This window comes from Vulpes lagopus, chromosome 24 (genome assembly GCF_018345385.1).
Source record: "Vulpes lagopus strain Blue_001 chromosome 24, ASM1834538v1, whole genome shotgun sequence".
Taxonomy (NCBI): Eukaryota; Metazoa; Chordata; class Mammalia; order Carnivora; family Canidae; genus Vulpes; species Vulpes lagopus.
In genome coordinates this window covers 56,756,209-56,775,753 of record NC_054847.1, presented here as the reverse complement: position 1 = coordinate 56,775,753, position 19,545 = coordinate 56,756,209, and positions in this window count along the sequence as shown.

The window sequence follows — 19,545 nt, the reverse complement described above, 5'->3', positions numbered from 1 at the left end:
GAGACTTCACTTTGCGTCTCCTCCTTGAAAGTATTGCACTAAATTAAATTCTAGGAAATGCAATAAATTAGTTTTCTCCATTCCCAGTTGTAAAGAGTTACAAAGGTAGCCCTTACCCCAGTGAAAGAGGGAATTCAGAGTTTACTTGAACAAATGATTTGTTGGCATTGTTTGTTAAGGGGGACAAGAAGGGTTGGTATCTTGCATATCATGTGCTTTCTCATCCCTTCTCAATAGAAGGACCGGGCTTGCTCCCAAGGAATTCCCCATCCTGGTCAAAGATCACTTGAAAATGAGTATTTCCCAGCTTTACACACATTCTATGAATACTTCATTATTATAAAGTTATTAATATTAATGTGGCATTTATTGCACACAATCAACTTTGGATGAGGCCACTTATCTATCGTCCCAGACGAATAATAATTCGTGTTGAACATGTAGATAAGACTGGTAATTTAGTTAAATGAATGGCTTTTCTGATGTTACTCCCAAGAGGGAGAGAAGGCTAGATCACGGGAAAACAAGACGTATCTTCTGGTGTGCTCCCCACTTTTCCGGACAAGCATGTGACAGCCCGCACACAGGTGGGGCAGAGGCATGTCGCACCCTGCAGGAGGATGGCACCTCTGATGGCACTCACGGAGGCCTGACCTGTTGTGGGAAAAGCTGCTCTGCCGACGTGAAGGCGGTTTCATGCTGTGTTCACGTTCTCTGCAAAGCACCCTTTCTCTATTCCTGCAGCGCAGGGACCCCTTTCAGCTGACTGCTTCTCTATCCACTGCTGGCTCACGGCTCCCGGACACGGAGGGCGAAAGGGACTCAGAGCTGGGACTCTATACCCAGAGCTGCACTGCAGGACCTGGCGACGGTGCCAGGTGGAGGACAGGGCCACTGGACCCTGTGTCTGTGACATGGAGCAAGAATACAGCTCCTGCCTGAGGCTGCTTTGAAGATGATAGGACACGCTATCTGTAGAGATACTCAAAATTTACAGAAACTGCACAAATACACGTGCTGATATTTTTCGGGTCTGTACAGGGTACTTACCTTCATGATTCCTTTCCACAATTAACTTGTTAATCATGGGTATCTCACGTGTATTGCAGATGGCACTATAGTGTGTGTGCATTGCATGTGCGCAGGGGGAGAGGGGGGAAAACCATAGGAAACAATTTTTCTATCAAATAAACAAAAGGAGTCATGTGTCATCAAGTTTCCCTTAATATGTTGCAGGACACTGGGAAAATACATTGAAATTGCTTCTGAAAAGTCTTTCTCTTACAGGAACTGAGCAGCTCATCCACATAACTAGGGCCAGTTAAAGGGTCACATTGAGGTAAGGAGCTCTGCCCCTGAAGAAGGCTACACTTTGACAAAGCCGGGTGCCCGGCACCCCTGAGGGTGAGCTATGTCAGGTGGGGTCCTTCCACTGTGACCCATGAGCTCCCCTTGCTCCCGCTTCTCCCCTCTGCTGGCACCAGGGGCCCAGCTCTGCTCCTCACTGAAGCTTCAAAAGCTCTGGGTTTCCGCATAGATAAGGTTTGCTTTTCACGGCTTTTGCAAAAAAAAAAAAAAAAAAAAACAAACAAACAAACAAAAAAACACTAAGTAAAAAAGTGAGAGTGGATAATTAACTGGGTCAAACGCGACTGTGATATGGTTGATTGTCACTGCGCATGCATTTAAGCTTTCACCTTCTTGTCCTGCTTCTTGTGAGTCTCGGAAATGATGTGGCCAGCCTGGAATGATGCAAGTTCACCTTTGTCTTTTCTTTCCTATGTCAAGGAATATTTTAACAGACTGATAAGAGGCCTTTGTTCACTGAGTTATCATTATACACGATGGCAAGGGAAAAGAGGTTGGAAACTTCTCCAATTTATTACCTGCGTGCAGATGGTCCCCGCACAGACTTCTCTCGACCTGCATTTCCTTACAGGTTCCCTAAGTGAGGGTGCAGGCTCTAACTCAGCTGCATAAGCACAAATGTCTTTAGTTTGTGTTTTGTCATGTAATTTGTATGTTTAATTTTTCTTCCTTACTCTTATCAGAAATTCCTTCTGAATAAAATGTAACCCAAATGGCCATGTTCTTTGGATTTTTGAAGCGATAGAAGCAGGAGGTAGCATTTTTACCCCCCCAGGATGTGACCCTCCTACTTCTTTTTTCTCAAGACAAGATCATCTGCCTAACTGGGATTCTTTTTGAACGGAAAAAGTAAGTTTCTCCAGACCCAGGCCGTCTCCTCCTGCATCGTGCTGGCCTGAAGAGACGCAGGGCAGCCCTCCTGCAGGGGTGTGGGCCCTCCCTGGACAGGGCTGCGGTGAAGGGCTCTGTCTCAGGAAGGGGTTCACCCAGGGTCCGCCACAGCCAGAGCCCTCCAGGGCACGCTCTGCACATTGCATACTCTGTTGCTTGTCTGTTTTACTTATTTTCCCCTGAGAAAATGTTTAAAATATTTTTTAAAAAATTTATTTAAAATTCAATTTAATTAACATAGAGTGTATTATTAGTTTCAGAGGTAGAATTTAGTGATTCATCATTTGCATATCACACCCAGTGCTCATCCCATCCCATGCCCTCCTTCATGCCCGCCACCCAGTGACCCCATTTCCCACCCCCACCCCTGCATCGACCCTCAGTTTGTTTCCTAGAGTTCAGAGTCTCTCACGGTTTGTCTCCTCCTCTGATCTCCTTTTAGTTTATTTTCTTTCTCTTCCCCAATATTCATCTGTTTGGTTTCTTAAATTCCACACATGACTGAAATCACGTATTTGTCTTTAAAACTTTCTAAATCAGCTAACCTTCGAATTTTAATAATCCATAAACATAGTTTTCATAAAATGAATCTAAAATAGTAAAATATATATTTTATCCTAAATCAGTAGCTAAGTGGCTAAGTGGATGTCTAACATCTGAAAATACTTAAAAATACAGTTTTACCATGTAATTTATACGATTTATTCACTTTTTCTTTATTCTTTGAAAATCTATAACTTAATACTTCACCTCAAAAACAATGAACTCCCAAAACATAGCATTCATTGTGTTGAAATTCAGCATTTGCCACAAGCATGGAGTGCAAGATCCGGTGGGGCATGGAGGGAGGGAAAAGCTCAAGAGGCTTCTGAGCACATCAATTAGTGGAATTGACTCATGAAAAGCTAAAGTAAACTTACAAATAATATAATTTTACACAGGAACAGGTGAATTTGGAGGAGTACAGATAAAAGGCTCCTGTGATTGGGGTAACAGCAATGAGCATTCTTAATAATCTGGCATTGTTACACATCACCTCGCTGACCTCTCGTAGCCACACTAGGAAAGTACCATTATCAACATCTCTGCCTCCAGACGAGGCACCGAAGCACCAGCTACATCTGTGCTTCCCTGAAGGTCATACAACCCAAAAGCTGTGCATCTGAACCTGAGCCCAAGGACTCTGGCTGGAGGGCCCAGGTGTATAGCGATGAGGCATGGCACCTCTGAGTAGCACATTCATGGCTAGAATGGGTCTCGATGTGTGTGGGGATATGTGGAGAGAGGCAAATATCTTCCTCCTCCTGTATTTTGAAATCACCTTCTTTTAACCACATGAATAGACCGCTCACATATCCATCCATACCCTTCTTACCTGACTGCAAACTGCTCTGAATAGTTTTTGTGATCTACTCTACTCTCTACGTAGAACAGCTCCCAGCAAGTCTATCAGAAAAGGTCCGCTGTGGATACTGGAAGTGGCAACATGGCATTTATTATCTATACTCCTAACACCAGGCAGTGTATGCACTTCACATAGTGACTCTAGGTAGGGTATGATTTTACAGGAAATCAGCTGGACTCAAAGAATAGGTGCACACCAGTAACTCAGAGCTGTGATATGTCAGGTTGGCATGGAACTCCACCTGCTTTGATGCCAAGACCAGGACTCTTCACTCTCCTTTCTTGCAATTGCATCTCATGATATTAAGAAACACTTGTCTGTGCACTCACACATGAGCCCAGCATCTTTTCCCTGGATCCTTTATGTAAAGTGTGTTTATAGGGACTTTCTTCACCAAGACACAACCTAAACCAACATGTGATTGTCAGTAGGACAATTGTTGGAGGAGTCCCTTTGTATGTGGACTCTATTTTTACGTAAAGGGTTATACAAACAGAGTTTTAAAACAAGCTGTGTTTCAACAGTCACCTAGTTGAACAATATCACTTGTCTTGAAGGCCAACCTATACAGAAATTCCAGAACCGTGACCTTCATCAATTTGCGCAGCAACTGTGGATTAGTGTGTTCAGACTGACACACCAGAATTGTGTTAGGTGTTGGTGTGGGCGAGAAATAAAGACTCAGGGCCTCTTTGATTTGTGTTTTTAGGCAAATTCCAGCTATTTGATTAGGCAGAAAAGTTGCTGGAAGGAGGTGCGATTCACTGAGACTTCATAAAAGTAGATTATTTTAGATCGTTGGCGGAAAGTGAAAAGTAAGAACAAAGCACAGTGCTGGGCATGATGGTGGCAGCAGCTGCCACAGGGGATGGAACGTGGGTGGAGGGGAACACCTGCTGGTTGAAGAACAAGCAGTGTGGACAGGAAGTTACATGTCCATGGGTGAAAAAATGTGAGAAATGTCCATAGATAGATAAACCTAGGGAGTGTTCTTCACCATGGCAAGTATAGCATTCTGATTATAGTTTTAATAAATGGCCACAATAGCCAAAATGTAAAGAGAGAGAAATTGATTGAGTCCCTGATGTCCAGGGAAGGCAATTATTCTTTGAAAAAGGAATTGGAGGACATTTTGTCAAGCACCTGATGGATGGATGTACAACTGAATTTAAGGGACAGGGACTTAAGAATAAGCAGAGATGTGGATTGTATTAACTGCTTCATTTTAACCTGTGTTTATCAAGATTTGAGTGCAGCCATCTGCTGCTCAGCTCACCCTTGCAGGCTGTTCCCATGAGGGACCCCACTTCACTCACTCAGCACCGAGCACTCCCATCACACCTTGCACTGGGTCACACATAGCCTCTTGCTGGAGACCGCCTGAAGCACATTCTCTCAGAGTGTCTAGTTACGCGGGGAGCAGAGGAGACCCCTAATGCTCCCCAAGGTGCAACAATTACAAGCAACCAAACACATTTTGATATGATTTTGGATCCTTTGAGCTGAGAGAATTGTATGAGTGTGAGTGTGAGAGTGTGTGTGTGTGTGTGTGTGTGTGTGTGTGTGTGTAGGGTTGTTCAACAGTCGAAAGACAGCCAACAGGGTAAAGAAAGCCCAAGGTTTTATGATCCTAGCAAGTGATTCCACTCTGCTGGTCTCAATCTTCATCCCTCAAACGGGGACTATAGCAGGAGCTACTTCATGGTTTGGGAAAGACTAGATGAGTTCATCCATGACAAGCCCTTGGGACAGAGCCTTGCAGGGGTTAAAAGCCCAACATTTTTGTTCAAAATAAGTTCTGAGAGAAATTTGAGCACCCATTTCTGTAGATCAGACAAGCCACCGTGGTTCCGGTAAACTTGCATAGGAAACATATATGAAATGCATGTGATATGTGTATATACAAACACACACACACTCCCCACTGGAGTCCAAGTACCATTTCTATCCCAATTTTAAATGTAGTATCACCTGTAGCTTGTAAACAGCAGCTGGCACCTAAGCTGATACAGTCGGATGTTAAAGTCTCTGCCTTTCTCTCTTCTATAAATAAGAAGATATAATTATTAATAATATCAGTACATATTTTAATGACTAATTTGTACAAGGCAATTTTTTCATTTTCTTTCGAGTGTTTCTGAGATTTTTATCTTACTTGATACAGCTGAGAAAATAATATAAATGTTTTGAAATAATTTGAGATTTGGACAGTGTAAGGTCAGTTCTGTGAGTAAAACTATAGGTAGGACCCAAACATAAGTTATCTGAATTTTGCATTGCTGTTTCTGATCTGCCTTTTTCCTACTACTTACCTTTGAGCCATTTCCTGTGACAGAGGAGATATGAGGAAGGGAAGATAGGGAAAATCTCAGACTTTATAAATTGCACTTAGGTTCTTCCTAAAAGCAGACTTGGTTGCTTGGCTCAGGGATTCTTATTTATGTACCTATTGTGTTCATGACATGGTACTGAATCTCCACATTTCCAGGCTACGAGTGTCATCCAGTTCTGATATTTCCCCTTGCCATGGTTTCTACATTTCTTTTAAGAGTTATTTTTTATTTATTTTAATTTTAGAGGGAAAATATGTCACTTTCTTTGCCTGGTTTAAGAGCGCCCGAGGAAACTAAGTTTTTCAAAAACCATGTGAGTATAATATGCTCCTACCAGAGAACTGAAACTTTCATTTTATATCAATAGCTCTCTGCTCCTTTACTGGTCTTGAGGATTGTAGCCACCTTGAGGACAGAGACTATGGTTTCTTTCTCATTGTATCCTTAACCCTGAGCGGAGTGGCCAGTGGTCTCTAGTGGCTCTACATGTGTGTGTATTTGAGCTACAGCCTATCTGAGGAGGATTATCCTTTCTATATTTTGATAGAAGTCAATACTGAGAAATGAGATCAGATATCAAACCAATTATCAGAGGAGCATGAACGTCAGGCTCATGTTCTGATCTCCTGAGATTAATAAAGAGCAGAATATGTTTTAAATAGATGTTTAGAGCTAACAGATGATTGTTTTATATGTATTAATATCGCATGAGTCCTTCCCCTCAATGTAAAATATAATCAAATACGTAACCTCAATGGTAACTGAGGTAGTCATAAATGAAGTTCAAAAAGGTATTCTTTCTTTTAATCTCTTCTTATCACAGTTATGAAAGCTGGGTTGTTGTGGGGGATTTTTTTGTCATCTGTTTTAGAATTAAAGTTGCCTGGCACCTACAAATTAGCAAAAGTTTGTTATCTTCCTTTCCAAAAGTTGCTTTTTTTCTAAATGTGGGAAAATCCTGAGTACTTGCTGGGAATGTATTATATTTAAGTGGTTACTAGTCTTCAATAACTTTGGATAATGGTATTTGTCATGAAAAAGTATTACATGTGCAGAGGGAGGACCCTACAATCCCATAGTGCCAAGGCCAAATAGAGCACCTCAAAAAAAATGTACTAATTAGCAAAAGATAGGTGGGGAAGGTAGATGAGCATGAGATGCACTTGCAGATTGATGACATGTTCACAACCACAAATGCAGCAAATGCATCCTGACTTAGAGGTCATGATGGGAGAGAATTACCCCCAAGAGAGTGATGGCTATTTCCTGGAACTGAGTAAAAAAGAAGCCTTTGATTTAGTTGCTTTATATATTCTTATTCCTTCATTTTCTTAATTCTAAAGGCAGATAGTTGTGGGTATGGCCACAGACCATTCTAGAAAGAAGTAAGAATTTAAATTTGCTTTTTTGGATGTTTGAACATCCTTTCTACCTTCTCTGGGGAGACTTTCATTTAAAAAGCAACTTAAATGATGTGTAGTGTTATTTATTATTGTTGAAAATAATAGTGACAGAGCCAAAGAATTTATGACTGAAGGTGGGGTATGTGCCATAGAAGATTTGCTACCCTTCATAAGTGAGGTCAAATGGAACTAAGTTTTTTTTTCTTTTTTTAATATTAAAATTAGAAGGATTATTTAATTTGAGGCAATGTGACTTTATAAGTACAATTCCTACACCAGATGCAAAATCTTACATGTTTGCAAGTGATCTGAGCAGTGCCTAGTGTGTGCTGAATTATAAGTTGGAGAAGCAGATTTAGTCATTCTTCCACTTTGATCTATCAATTTCAGTAAGCTTTGTAGCAGAGAGAATACAAAATAATATTTTAAGGAAATTTGATTCTTGAGGCTGTTGTGCTTCCTTATACATAAATTACCCTTAAACCACAGTGGTTATTGAAATAAAAAAAATCCATTTCTCTTACATTGACAGTTCCTTTGGGGGGCAGGGAAGTTTCCTTCACCGAGTTGGATAAGCAAAATTGGCTGTGACACCAATGTGATTATTACAGTCGTGCTTTTTATTTTTAATATTTTCCTCTTGACAGATTTATTTCTTTTTGAATCAGAAATATTTCTTCTTAGGAAAGAATATATAGCCCCCTTATATTTTCTGATACTGAAAATTACCAGATGCCAAGCTGTGAACATAAGGAAATTGAAGACCTTTGAGGGTGACCTTAAGAACCACAAAGGTGGAGAATTGTGATATAGTGGTTTAGGCAATTTCATTGTAGCTGCTTGGTTCGTGAAAAATGAGAAATAGGTTTTCTATTACTAAATATAATGAATTTCCTTTCTAACCTGTCACAAATTGTCAAACTTCATTAAATGGAAGAAAGATCTGGACCAAACATTTATAGAGGGGTGGTATGAATATCCATGTGGTACAGTGGATAAAAGCTATATAATTTTAGATAACTATTTTATTTTGGCCTGAAATTTTAAACTAATGGAATTAGTCATTGAGGTCATACTGTACACACCTTGACCTATAAATAGAATATTTTTTTAATGTCCCACACTAGCATTATATATGCATATATTGTGTCACATATATTAAATATCACATCCAAGTGGTTCCATGAAGAGGTTAATCATTTTCTAGGCAACCACAGGGGTTTTATTGAGTACCTGTCATGAAACAACACCGGCAATTTCATGGGTAATTACATATGATCCAATGATCCATAATACCATAAGGAAGAAAGAAATGACAATGTTAAGTACCTGGTCACCAGATGATATATGCCATTTTACTTAAAGGTCAATAATGTCCAGTGAGTTAAAATATTTGTATCATCTCTGTTCCATATGCTCTAAGGGCTTGCAAATTAGCTTTAATGAAAATAAGCCTCTGTATTTACTTTTGGTCACTTCATATTTTCAGAAACATTACATTTTGCTGTTAACTTTCCATCTCCTATGTGATCATGTAGAGGGAAAGAGTGGTGCTGGAATCAGATGACCAAATTCCCATCCATGGTCTGTCTGTGACCACTGTGGGCATGTGGCCAAGATTCTCAGAGCCCAGGTTTCTCCCATGAAACATATGGGAATGACGATACCTTTTCTTACTTGAAGGGCAAAAGAAATATTGGCAGAAGCTCCCCAGAAAGTTCCTGGCACATAAAAAACATTCACATGTTTGTTGGGTATATACATGTTTAAACTGAAATCAGAAGGAAAAGAAAAATTTTACCCAAATAGCACTTCTGAGAAGCAAATTTAATGGACCAATTAAGATAACTAGGAACTCTCAGAAGACAATAACACAGAAGACTATTGTTACTCTTGGAAAAATAATAACCAAGTAGCGTTTGGTGATACGATAGCCGCAAGAGACTTGGAAGAAATTGACGATGTTCCCCAACTATTAGTTATACATGTAACACAAGTACATGAGCATTAGACTTTCCTGAAAGCCGATAGTAAAAAGTCTAGAGAAAATATCAAGTTGGCTTCATATCCAAAGGCTGTAAAAGAGAGGACAACCTATGAGCCATGAAAGAGAGAGAGAAAGACAGAGACAGAGACAGAGACAGAGACAGAGACAGAGACAGGGGTTGTAAAAATTGAAACGTTAGTACACAAACAACACAAATGGGTGAAAAATAAGAGAGATGGTCCAAAGAAATCAACTAGGCAATAGAAGGACATTTATTTTGTACACAGACTTACAAAAGATATATCTCATAAACATTGTTTCATCTGATCCACAAGGGAGACACAGACACGAGTGTTTTCAGCATTTTACAGACAAGATCACAGAGATTCTGTGAAACTTGAAATCACTCCAAGGCACACAGATGAGCCACAACTAGAATAGACTATAATGCACTCATCTGGTGCCAGACCAAGTAGCCTACAATGTGTTATCTCCAAATTTAAAAACAGAAGGTACAAAATTAAAACATGTATTCCAAATTTTTATACTAACATATCCAGTACTGCTATCCATATAGTTAAGCATCCAGTAAATTCTAGAAAACCCAGACTGTCAATTAGCAGCCATTTCAGGAACTGGATCTATATTTGGATCCTGGTATTTAAGGATTGTTATAATTTTTTAGTCCTATAATAGAGTCAACTAATTAGCATTTTAAAATTTTTTATTGATTTTATTTTATTCTCCCTCTCTCTCCTACTAGACCCTGAAACACTCTTTATTTTTTTTTGTATATTTTTTATTGGAGTTTGATTTGCCAACGTATAGAATAACACCAGTGTTCATCCCATCAAATGCCCCCCTCAGTGCCTGTCACCCAGTCACCCCACCCCACCCCCGCCCACCTCCCTTTCCACCACCCCTTGTTCATTTCCCAGAGTTAGGAGTCTCTCATGTCCTGTCTCCCTCTATGATATTTTCCACTCATTTTCTCTCCTTTCCCCTTTATTCCCTTTCACTATTTTTTATATTCCCCAAATGAAAGAGAACCATATAATGTTTGTCCTTCTCCAATTGACTTACTTCACTCAGCATAATACCTTCCAGGGCCATCCACGTTGAAGCAAATGGTGGGGATTTGTCATTTCTAATGGCTGAGGAATATTCTTTTTAAATGAGAGCCTCAGATAAGGGGCTCCGAAACTCATGACCCTATCTCTCTAGTTCTCATTCCTCACTGGCCTACCTCACTCTGCCAAGCACCCATTTTTTAAACCTTGAGATCCTTCTCTGTTCATCTTTGGTGGTTGGCTTCATAAAATGAGGTTGGAGGTGTTCCTTCTCCTTCAATATTTGGAAAGAGTTTGAGAAGGATTGTCATTCTTCATTAAATGTTTGGTAGAATTCACCTGTGAAGCCAACTGATCTTGGCTTTTCTTGTTGAGATGCTTCTAATAATGATTCAATATCCTTTCTTGTTATTGGTCTGTTCAGGTTTTCCATTTCTTTTTTTTTTATAAACTTTTTTTTTAATTATTTATTTATTTATTTATTTATTTATTTATTTATTTATTTATTTATTATAGTCACAGAGAGACAGAGAGGCAGAGACATAGGCAGAGGGAGAGAAGCAGGCTCCATGCACCGGGAGCCCGACGTGGGATTCGATCCCGGGTCTCCAGGATCGCGCCCTGGGCCAAAGGCAGGCGCCAAACAGCTGCGCCACCCAGGGATCCCCGGTTTTCCATTTCTTTATGATTCGTGGAATTATCCACTTACTAGTATTTTTCAGGAATTTATTCATTTCTTCCACATTATCCAGTTGGTTGGCTTGTATATATTTTTCAGAATAGTTTCTTATGACCCTTTGTCTCTCTGTGGTGTCAATTATAATGTCTTCTCTTTCATTTATGGTTTTATTCATTTGAGTTCTTTGGGGTTTTTTTTCTTGGTAAGTCAAGCTAGAAGTTTGTCAATTTCATTTATTTTTTCAAAAATCCAACTCTTAGTTTCATTAATGTTTTCTGTTTTCCTATGTTCTGTTTCATTTATTTCCTCTTTGATCTTTGTTTTATCCTTCTTTCTGCAAATTGTAACTGTATTTATTCCTCTTTTTCTAGTTCTTTAGGTGTAAAGTTACATCATTTATTTGAGATCTTCCTTTTTTCTTGATGTAGGTAGATATTTATAACACTAAATTTCCTACAACTGCGGTTGCTGCATCTCATCAGTTTTGTTACACTTTGTTTTCATTATTATTTATTTCAAGATGATTTTTAATTTCTCATTTAATTTCATCTTTGAACCATTGGTTATTCAGGAGTGGGCTGTTTAATTTCTATGTATTTGTGAATTTTACAGTTTTCTTCCTGTTACTGATTTCTAGTTTCAGACTGTTGTGATCAGAAAAAATACTTGATAAGATTTCTTATTAAATCTTGTTAAATAATAAGATAAATTATTAAATAATAAGATAATCTTACTAAAATCATTACAAATTGTTTTGTGCTCTAACATTTGATCTGTCCCAGTAAACATTCCATCTGCACATGAGGAGAATATATATCCTGTTGCCGTTAGATGAGATATTCTATGTATGCCAGGTGGCTCTACTTGGTCTAAAGTATAGCTCAAGTCCAAAATTTCCTTATTGATTTTTTGCTTGGATGTCCTTCCTTTGTTGAAAGTTGGATGTTAAGGTTACCTACTATTATTATATTGTCTTATTTCTTGCTTTAGATGTGCTATTATTTGCTTAATGTATTTAGGTGCTTTGACATTATGTACACACATTTTTAATTGTTATATGCTTTTGATGAATTGAGTTCTTTATTATTATACAAAGACCATTATTGCCTCTGGTTACAGTTTTTTAGTCAAAGTCTATTTTCTCTGGTGTAAGTACAGCTACTCCTGCTCCCTTTTGGCTTCTCTTGAGAGGGCTATCATTTCCTATCCCTTCACTCTGAGCCTATGATCTTTGAAGCCTAAGTGACTCGCTTGTAGGCAGCAAGAGTTGGATCTCGTTTTTATCCACTTAGCATTCTGCCTTTTGATTGAAGAATTTAATCTATTTACATGCAAAATAACTGATAGGGAAGGAACTCCTATTGGGTCTTATTGTTGTCTGGCAGTCCTGCAGTTGGTTCCCTTATTCCTTTCTTCCTCTTTCGCTTTTCCTGTTTGTGATTTGGTGATTTTCCATCGCGATGTGCATGCTTTGGTGCCCTTCTATCTTTCGCATGTCTCCTTGACCTTTTCCTTTGCGGCTGCTATGAGTCTTACATAAAGCATCTTATAGAAATACCAGTCTATTTTAAGCTGGTAACAACTTTGCATACAAAAATGCAACCCATTTATGCCCCCTGTCTTTTATCACAGTTTACATCTTTTTATGTTGCATATCTATTAAAGTTACTGCAGCTATAGTTATTTTTAATACTCTTGTTCTTTAACCTTTACGCTAGGCATAAGTGATAACCACACTGCCATATGGCATTATTGGAGTATTGTGAATGTGACTTTGTACTCACTTTACCAGTGTGTTGTATGTCTAATATGTTTTCATGTCACTGGTCAGCATCCTTTCATTTCAACTGGAAGAGCCCCTTGAAGCATTTCCTGTAGGGCAAGTCTCGTGACAAACTCCCTTAGCTTCCACTTGTCTGAGAAAGTCTTTTCTTCATTTTGAAATATTACTTTGCCAGATAAAATATTCTTGGTTGGCAGGTTTTTTTCTTTATTTTAGCACGTTGAAGACATTGTCCTTCTCCCTCTCACCTGCAAAATTTCTGCTGAGACATCTGCTAATACCCTTTGGGTGTTCCCTTGTATGTGAGAAATTAATTTTTCTGTGTTGCTTTTAAATTTTTTTTCTTTGATTTTGGATGCTGTGTCATTATGTGCTTTGGAGAAGATCTTTGGGGATTGAAACTTTTTGAGGTCTCCCCATATTTAGGACATTCTACATCATTACTTCTCTTTTCTAACATTTTATTTATTTATTTGAAAGAGAAAGCAGCAGAGACAGTTTACATGGGATGGGGCAGAGAGGGAGGGAGAGAGACAAGCCAACTCTGTGCTGAGCATGGAATCCTATGTGGGGCCCAATCTCATGACCCTGAGATCACGGCCAAAGCTGAAATCAAGAGTCAGGCTGCTTAACAGATTAAACCACCCAGGCGCCACTCCACCCTTCTTTCTTCAATTATGCTTTCTATCCCTTTCTCCCCCACTTCTGGTCCTGGAATTCTAACAATAAGTAAATTGTTTCTTTTATTGATGTCTGTAGACTTTCTTCACTTTTTTCATTCTTTCTTCTTTTTGCTTCTTTGATTGGTTTTCTTTATGAGTTTTCTTCAATTTCACTGGTCCTCTCCACTGCTTGGCCAAGCCTGAAGCTCTCTGTTGAATTCTTCATATCAGTCATTGCATTCTTGGGCTCCAGAATGGTGTTTGGTTCCTCTTCCAGTTTTGCCTGAAGTTGAGAGATGCCGCTGGCCTGACTCCATGCCTTGATTGGTTGGTCTGGCCAGGCTTCCAGGTCAGGCTTCCATTATTTCTTTTTCAATATTTTTTTCTGCAACCTCTCCTCTCAGCTCTCCTTCTGGTGCTGCTAGTACATGATGTTGCTGCACTAATCATGCCCCATATTTCTCTGAGGCTTCATCCATTTTCCTCTCCTTTTCTTTGGATTCTATACCTATTGATCTATCCTCAAGTTTGCTGATTCTTTTTTTTCTAACTCAAATCTACCGTTAAGCCCCTTAGTTAATTTTTCAACTCAGTTATTGTGCTCCCAAAATCTGGTATTTCCATTTGTTATGTTTTTTATATAGTTTCTATCTCCTTATATTGGTATTCTCCATTTGATTATCATTGCCATCATATGTTTCTTTTTTAATTTTTTTAATATCTTAAGTTATTGGGATATATTTATAAGTTCTGCTTGGAAATCTTTGTCTCTGAAATCTGGAGTCAGATTGCTGTCCCAGGCAATATGCTTCAGCCCCTCCCCGTGTCTAGGAGGGGCTGTTTCTTTGTATGCCTCATACTTGTAATTGAAAACTTGATGTTTTAGAGAATATATGGTAGTGATACTGGGTGATGGCTCCTCTCTTCTTTCTGTGGAACTCGTAACATCAATGCTAAAAATTCAAAATCCTGCTTGTTTAAATACATTGATGGATATAAACATATGCTGATGTTTATGTAAAAAACAGATACCTCTGAAATTTACTCCACATTTTCCTCTGCCATCTAAAATTATATGAGAAGTCAATATTGAAATTTGTAGGACTGGGTGCAGATCCCATCTAAATTCATATTCTGTGTGTCATACGCTGCTATTAACGTCTTTCAAAGTCATCTTGGATTAGTATTGAATTATGAAAGATCTGAGGTTTGAACTATCAACAAGGCATTGATTTATGAAAAAATTTCAAATCTAAGAATAATTAGTCCTGATTGTACTCCTAATAAAGAAAAGGACAAAGATTTATTTTAGTGTAAACATTTTTCAGAGCAACTATTAACAATGAGGCAAGAAATAAGAACAAACATAGTATCTGTAGATATTTATTTAGACTTTACTACAGCTTAGTCCCATAAAAGTAAGTTATCTCTGAGTATTAAGCCAAAATCACCAAGAGATTATAATTGGCAAAATAGCATATGTTTGAAACAGCTTCAAAAGCTATGATTTTAAGAATTTTCTCTTATCCACAGGGCCCTCTAGTGGAAGAAAGGCCACCAAACCTGAATCTGCAGAAAAATCAGGCTTTTTTTTTTTTACTTATTTTAACAGCTTTATTGAGATATAATTTACATGCCTTATAATTCACCCATTTTAAGTGTTTTTTACTATATTTACAGAATTGTGCAATCATCACCAAAATCAAATTTTAGAATGTTTCTATCACTTCAAAAAGAAACATGGTGTTCATTTGTAGTCATTTCCATTTTCACTCTTAGTTGTAGGAAACCACTAATCTATTTTCTATTTCTACAGATTTGTCTTTTTTGACATTTCATAAAAATGGATACGTATAGTATTGTGGTCTTTTGTTTTTGACTTTTTTCACTTAACATAGTGTTTTGAAGTTCATTCGTCTATATTGTAGTAACATTCCTTGTAGTTTATATACTACATTGTATTTGTGCTGGATTACTTCTTTTTTCCTACCTTTTTTTTTATTTTTAAATTTTATTTAAATTCAATTAATTAACATATAACGTGTTATTGGTTTCAGAGGTAGAGGTCAGTGATTCATCAGTCTTTTATAACACCGGAGTGCTCATCCCATCACATGCCCTCCTTCATGCCCATCCCCCAGTCACCCCATCCCTCATCCTCTCCCCTCCAGGGACCCTCAGTTTGTTTCCTATGGTTAACAGTCTCTTGTGGTTTGTCTCCTTCTCTCATTTCATCTTGTTTTATTTTTTTCTTCTCTTCTCCTGTGATTTTCTATTTTGTTTCTTAAATTCCACATATGAGTGAGATCCTATAATTGTTTTTCTCTGATTGACTTATTTCACTCAGCATAATGCCCTTATTTTATTTCCCATGAACACAAAATCTGGGCTTGGGAGAGCTCTCTGGAAGTAAGCATCTCCTGGTGTCAACCCTTTCCTTAACAACAATGATTTCCTTAGAAAAAAGATGTTAATTTAGATAAAAATTGATATCATTTAGAATAAGAGATAGTATTGATATAGCATATGATCATATAATAAGAAAAATCTTAAAATATTGTTTTACATTTCAGTTTTTCTAGAAATCTTTAAGTTGTAAGATTCCTATTGATAATTTTTTGAAGTGTTCTTTAAAAACAAAGAATATTCATGGCATTGAGTATGCATAAAGCACCTCTTCTACATCACCAGGCGATAAATATTCTGACCCTTTTAAAATTATTGAGTTAATATTTGAATTTCTTACTAGAATTTTTTCTTCTAATTTTTTTTCATGTATTTATTTTTAACCTATTATCATGGAAAACTTCCAGCATGCACAGCATTCCACATACTCATTAACCAAGTTAAAAAATGATTAATTTATCCACTCCATCAGTCCATAATAATTTGAAGTCCTGTTAGAATTTATCATAAGCTAATTAATGAAAAATATTTCTTCATCTCCTGCCCCCATGTATGTTGTCTGAAGACAGAGCGACACTGATCCTTGGCTCCAAGCTCTGGGAGCCTCGCCAATCCCTCTGACAGTGACTCGCTGGGCCTGCAGAGTCGGCCTAGGCTCCCTGGCAGCATACACCTGCTCTCGGTCAGAGTTGTTTCTGTAAATGCCTTTCTCCTTTGCTACATGGGAAGGATGGAGGTGGTACCCTGTGCTGTCCTGCATGCCCCCTGTCTACTGATGTCCACAAATATTGGGCATACAGGGAATTACCAGAGAAACTCGGCCTTTGCCTCAGGAAGCCAATAGAAGGCATTTCTCATCTTGCTTTAGAGCATTTATGGGTCTACTCAAAATAGAACTCTTTTCTCTCTGGAATCCAATCAGGAAGAGACACTTCTTGGCAACCAGGCTTCCCTCACCACAGCATGAACTCACTGACTCCAGCAAGGGGACGCACACCTGTCTACTAGACCCTGGGTGCAGGTCCCGAGGGCACAGAGGACCTGAAGGGAGCTATAGGGTATCAGAACCTACAACAGCTTAGACAGAAGCCATGGGGGGTGGGGGGAGGATTCAGCAGGGAGAAGATACACGAGTACGGAACATGAGTTTGCTAGAAGGGCCCTTTTGTGGGAGCTGGCCTCCTTGCCCAGGTGTGTGTGGGGGGTGGGGTGCACAGCAGTCCCGGACTATTCCTGAAGCTGCCTCACCACACTCGCCACCAGCCCATCATTGACTGCAGACCAGCCTTGGGGTTCATGGCATCTTCTGAATCATCCACATTTTCATGCCATGCGTGGATTCATCACTCTTAGCAAATTCTTCCCTCGTCTTCACCAAACTCCCATTTAAAGAGCACTTCTGGGAGATGATCATAGAACAGAGCAAACGCCTGTGTAGGTATCCCTCTCTGCTCTCCCTTCAGGGACAAAGCTGGTGACACATTCCCTCATGGCCCCAGGACCAGGCTTCAGGTTGATGGTGTGTGGATGTGGTAGGGAGGCAGGCTCTGGCAGCTGTCAGTGAGCTCCACCACCAGAGGTGGCTGTGGTACACATGGCACTCCCCACAGCTCCCTGTGGGGACCCAAGTATGATCTATGCGACAGCAACTGCTTTCAGATATCCGGGTCACCAGAGTGTGGATTCGCCCCAACGTCTGCTTTCCAGGTTTTGCGACAATCTTGAAAGAACCTACTCTACATTAAGCCTCTTTTGATGCTTGCGTTCTGCTCCTGTCATGGTTCCTGGCCTAATAGATTCCATTTTACAAGGATGATCGTGGTGTGGAGGGCAGAACTGAGTGGAGGTGGGTAGGAAGAAAGAGAGATTGGCCAGTTAGGAGGGTCCCCTAGTGTCCTGGTAGGAGACCGTCACAGCCCACGTGCAGCGGGTGGCAGCAAAGCAGAGGAGGTGGACAGATTCCCAGGCCACCGGTGGACACAATTAGCCCAAGGTGGGGTTGCCTGGGTGATTGAGGGAGGGCCCAGCTCCCAGGACACGTTCTAATGAGCCAGATGAAGCAACTGAGCGGGTGATTGCTTGTCACCCAGATAACAGATGATGAATTCAGTTAGACAGAGACTCTGCATTGAAGGTTTTATTGTGTCTTGAAAGTAGAAACGTCACACAGATGGTGCAATATGCCTATTTTTGTAGCTCAGAGGAGAGGTCAATATTTGATAAACATCTGAGAATTTTCAGCAGTTAAGGCTGGTGTCATGGAGCAGGTAAATGCAGACAGAGAGACACTGGCCAGTGGGCTGCTGTGTGATCAGTCCGTACCTGCCACTCTGTCTCCCTCCACCCTCACCTCCACAATCAGCAGTCCTTACCCTTGGCCAACAAACCTTCTGAAGTTCTTTTCCTCCTCCTATCCCTCCTAAGCAGGCAGTGAGTCTACCAAGTGTAATTCAGCAGTTTTGCTTGCTCTGCTCCCCCAGAAGGTCTGGTATTGCTCTGGGTCCTGAACGGGGCGCACACCTGCTATGGCCTCCAGACCAATACCCACCCACCTGCCTTCCGTCTCCACTGAGTTTACTGGCTCGCGGCTGCAAGGACAGAGCGCGGCCTGAGGTGCCCAGTATGAGGCTGTGAGCAGGGCTTGTCACATACCCTGGCTTGTCGGTGATTCGGGGTGGGGGGATGCACAGAGGTGGGCGCCGACACCTATGGACTGCCTCTCCATCCTTCTACCTGCAGCAGAAGGACTCCGGCAGGGCCCAGGTGGTGAAGAAGGGGTTCCTAGCACCGGCCAGCAAACAGAGGCCATCTGCCTCACCGATGTGGTGTCACCTGGGCTGATGCTCGCGGTGTCATACTGCCCTCACCAGAGCAGCCCCAGCTCACAGGGTGCCACAGACCTAGGCTCCACTCATCCAGGCTCACCCCTCCTGGGGCTTACCTGCCCTGTGTGCTCGGCATTCTGAAGCCACTCCCAGCGGCTGCCAGCAGCATTTTGCAACTGCCCCTCCCAGCTTGGTGCTCCCAAACCTGTAAGTCTCAGAGAGAATGATTCTCCGCAGATACTCCCCAGACTCTACACTCAGGGCTCGACCCTGCAAGGGCAGCCTGCAGATGCCCGCTCGTCTGGCTTCCAGTTGCCCAAGCGTGGTGCCCGCCCTCAGACTCCATGGCGTCTGCAACCTCCAGCCTCGCCCGGTCTGCTTGCTCCCGGCCTCTGTCTGGGGCACTTGCTCCCAGCCTGGGTCTGCAGAGCTTGCTCCCGGCCTCCTGGCCTGAAATACCTCCACTCATCTCACAGGACCCGGTCTCACACACTTCCTGCACCCATGTTCATCCACACACCAGGGCAAGTCAACTACTTCCCCTATAGTGGCCCCAAGTGCACAGGTCTGCACAGCTCCTGACATACTATTACATCTGTCTACCTGTCTACCCAGGCCTGCCCTTGGGATGTGAGCCCCCGAGAGATAAGAGGGAGGTGCAGGGAATGGAATTTAGAACACCACCTAGCTCGTGGAAGGTGCTGAATAAAATAAAATTGCTCCCAACAGAGGA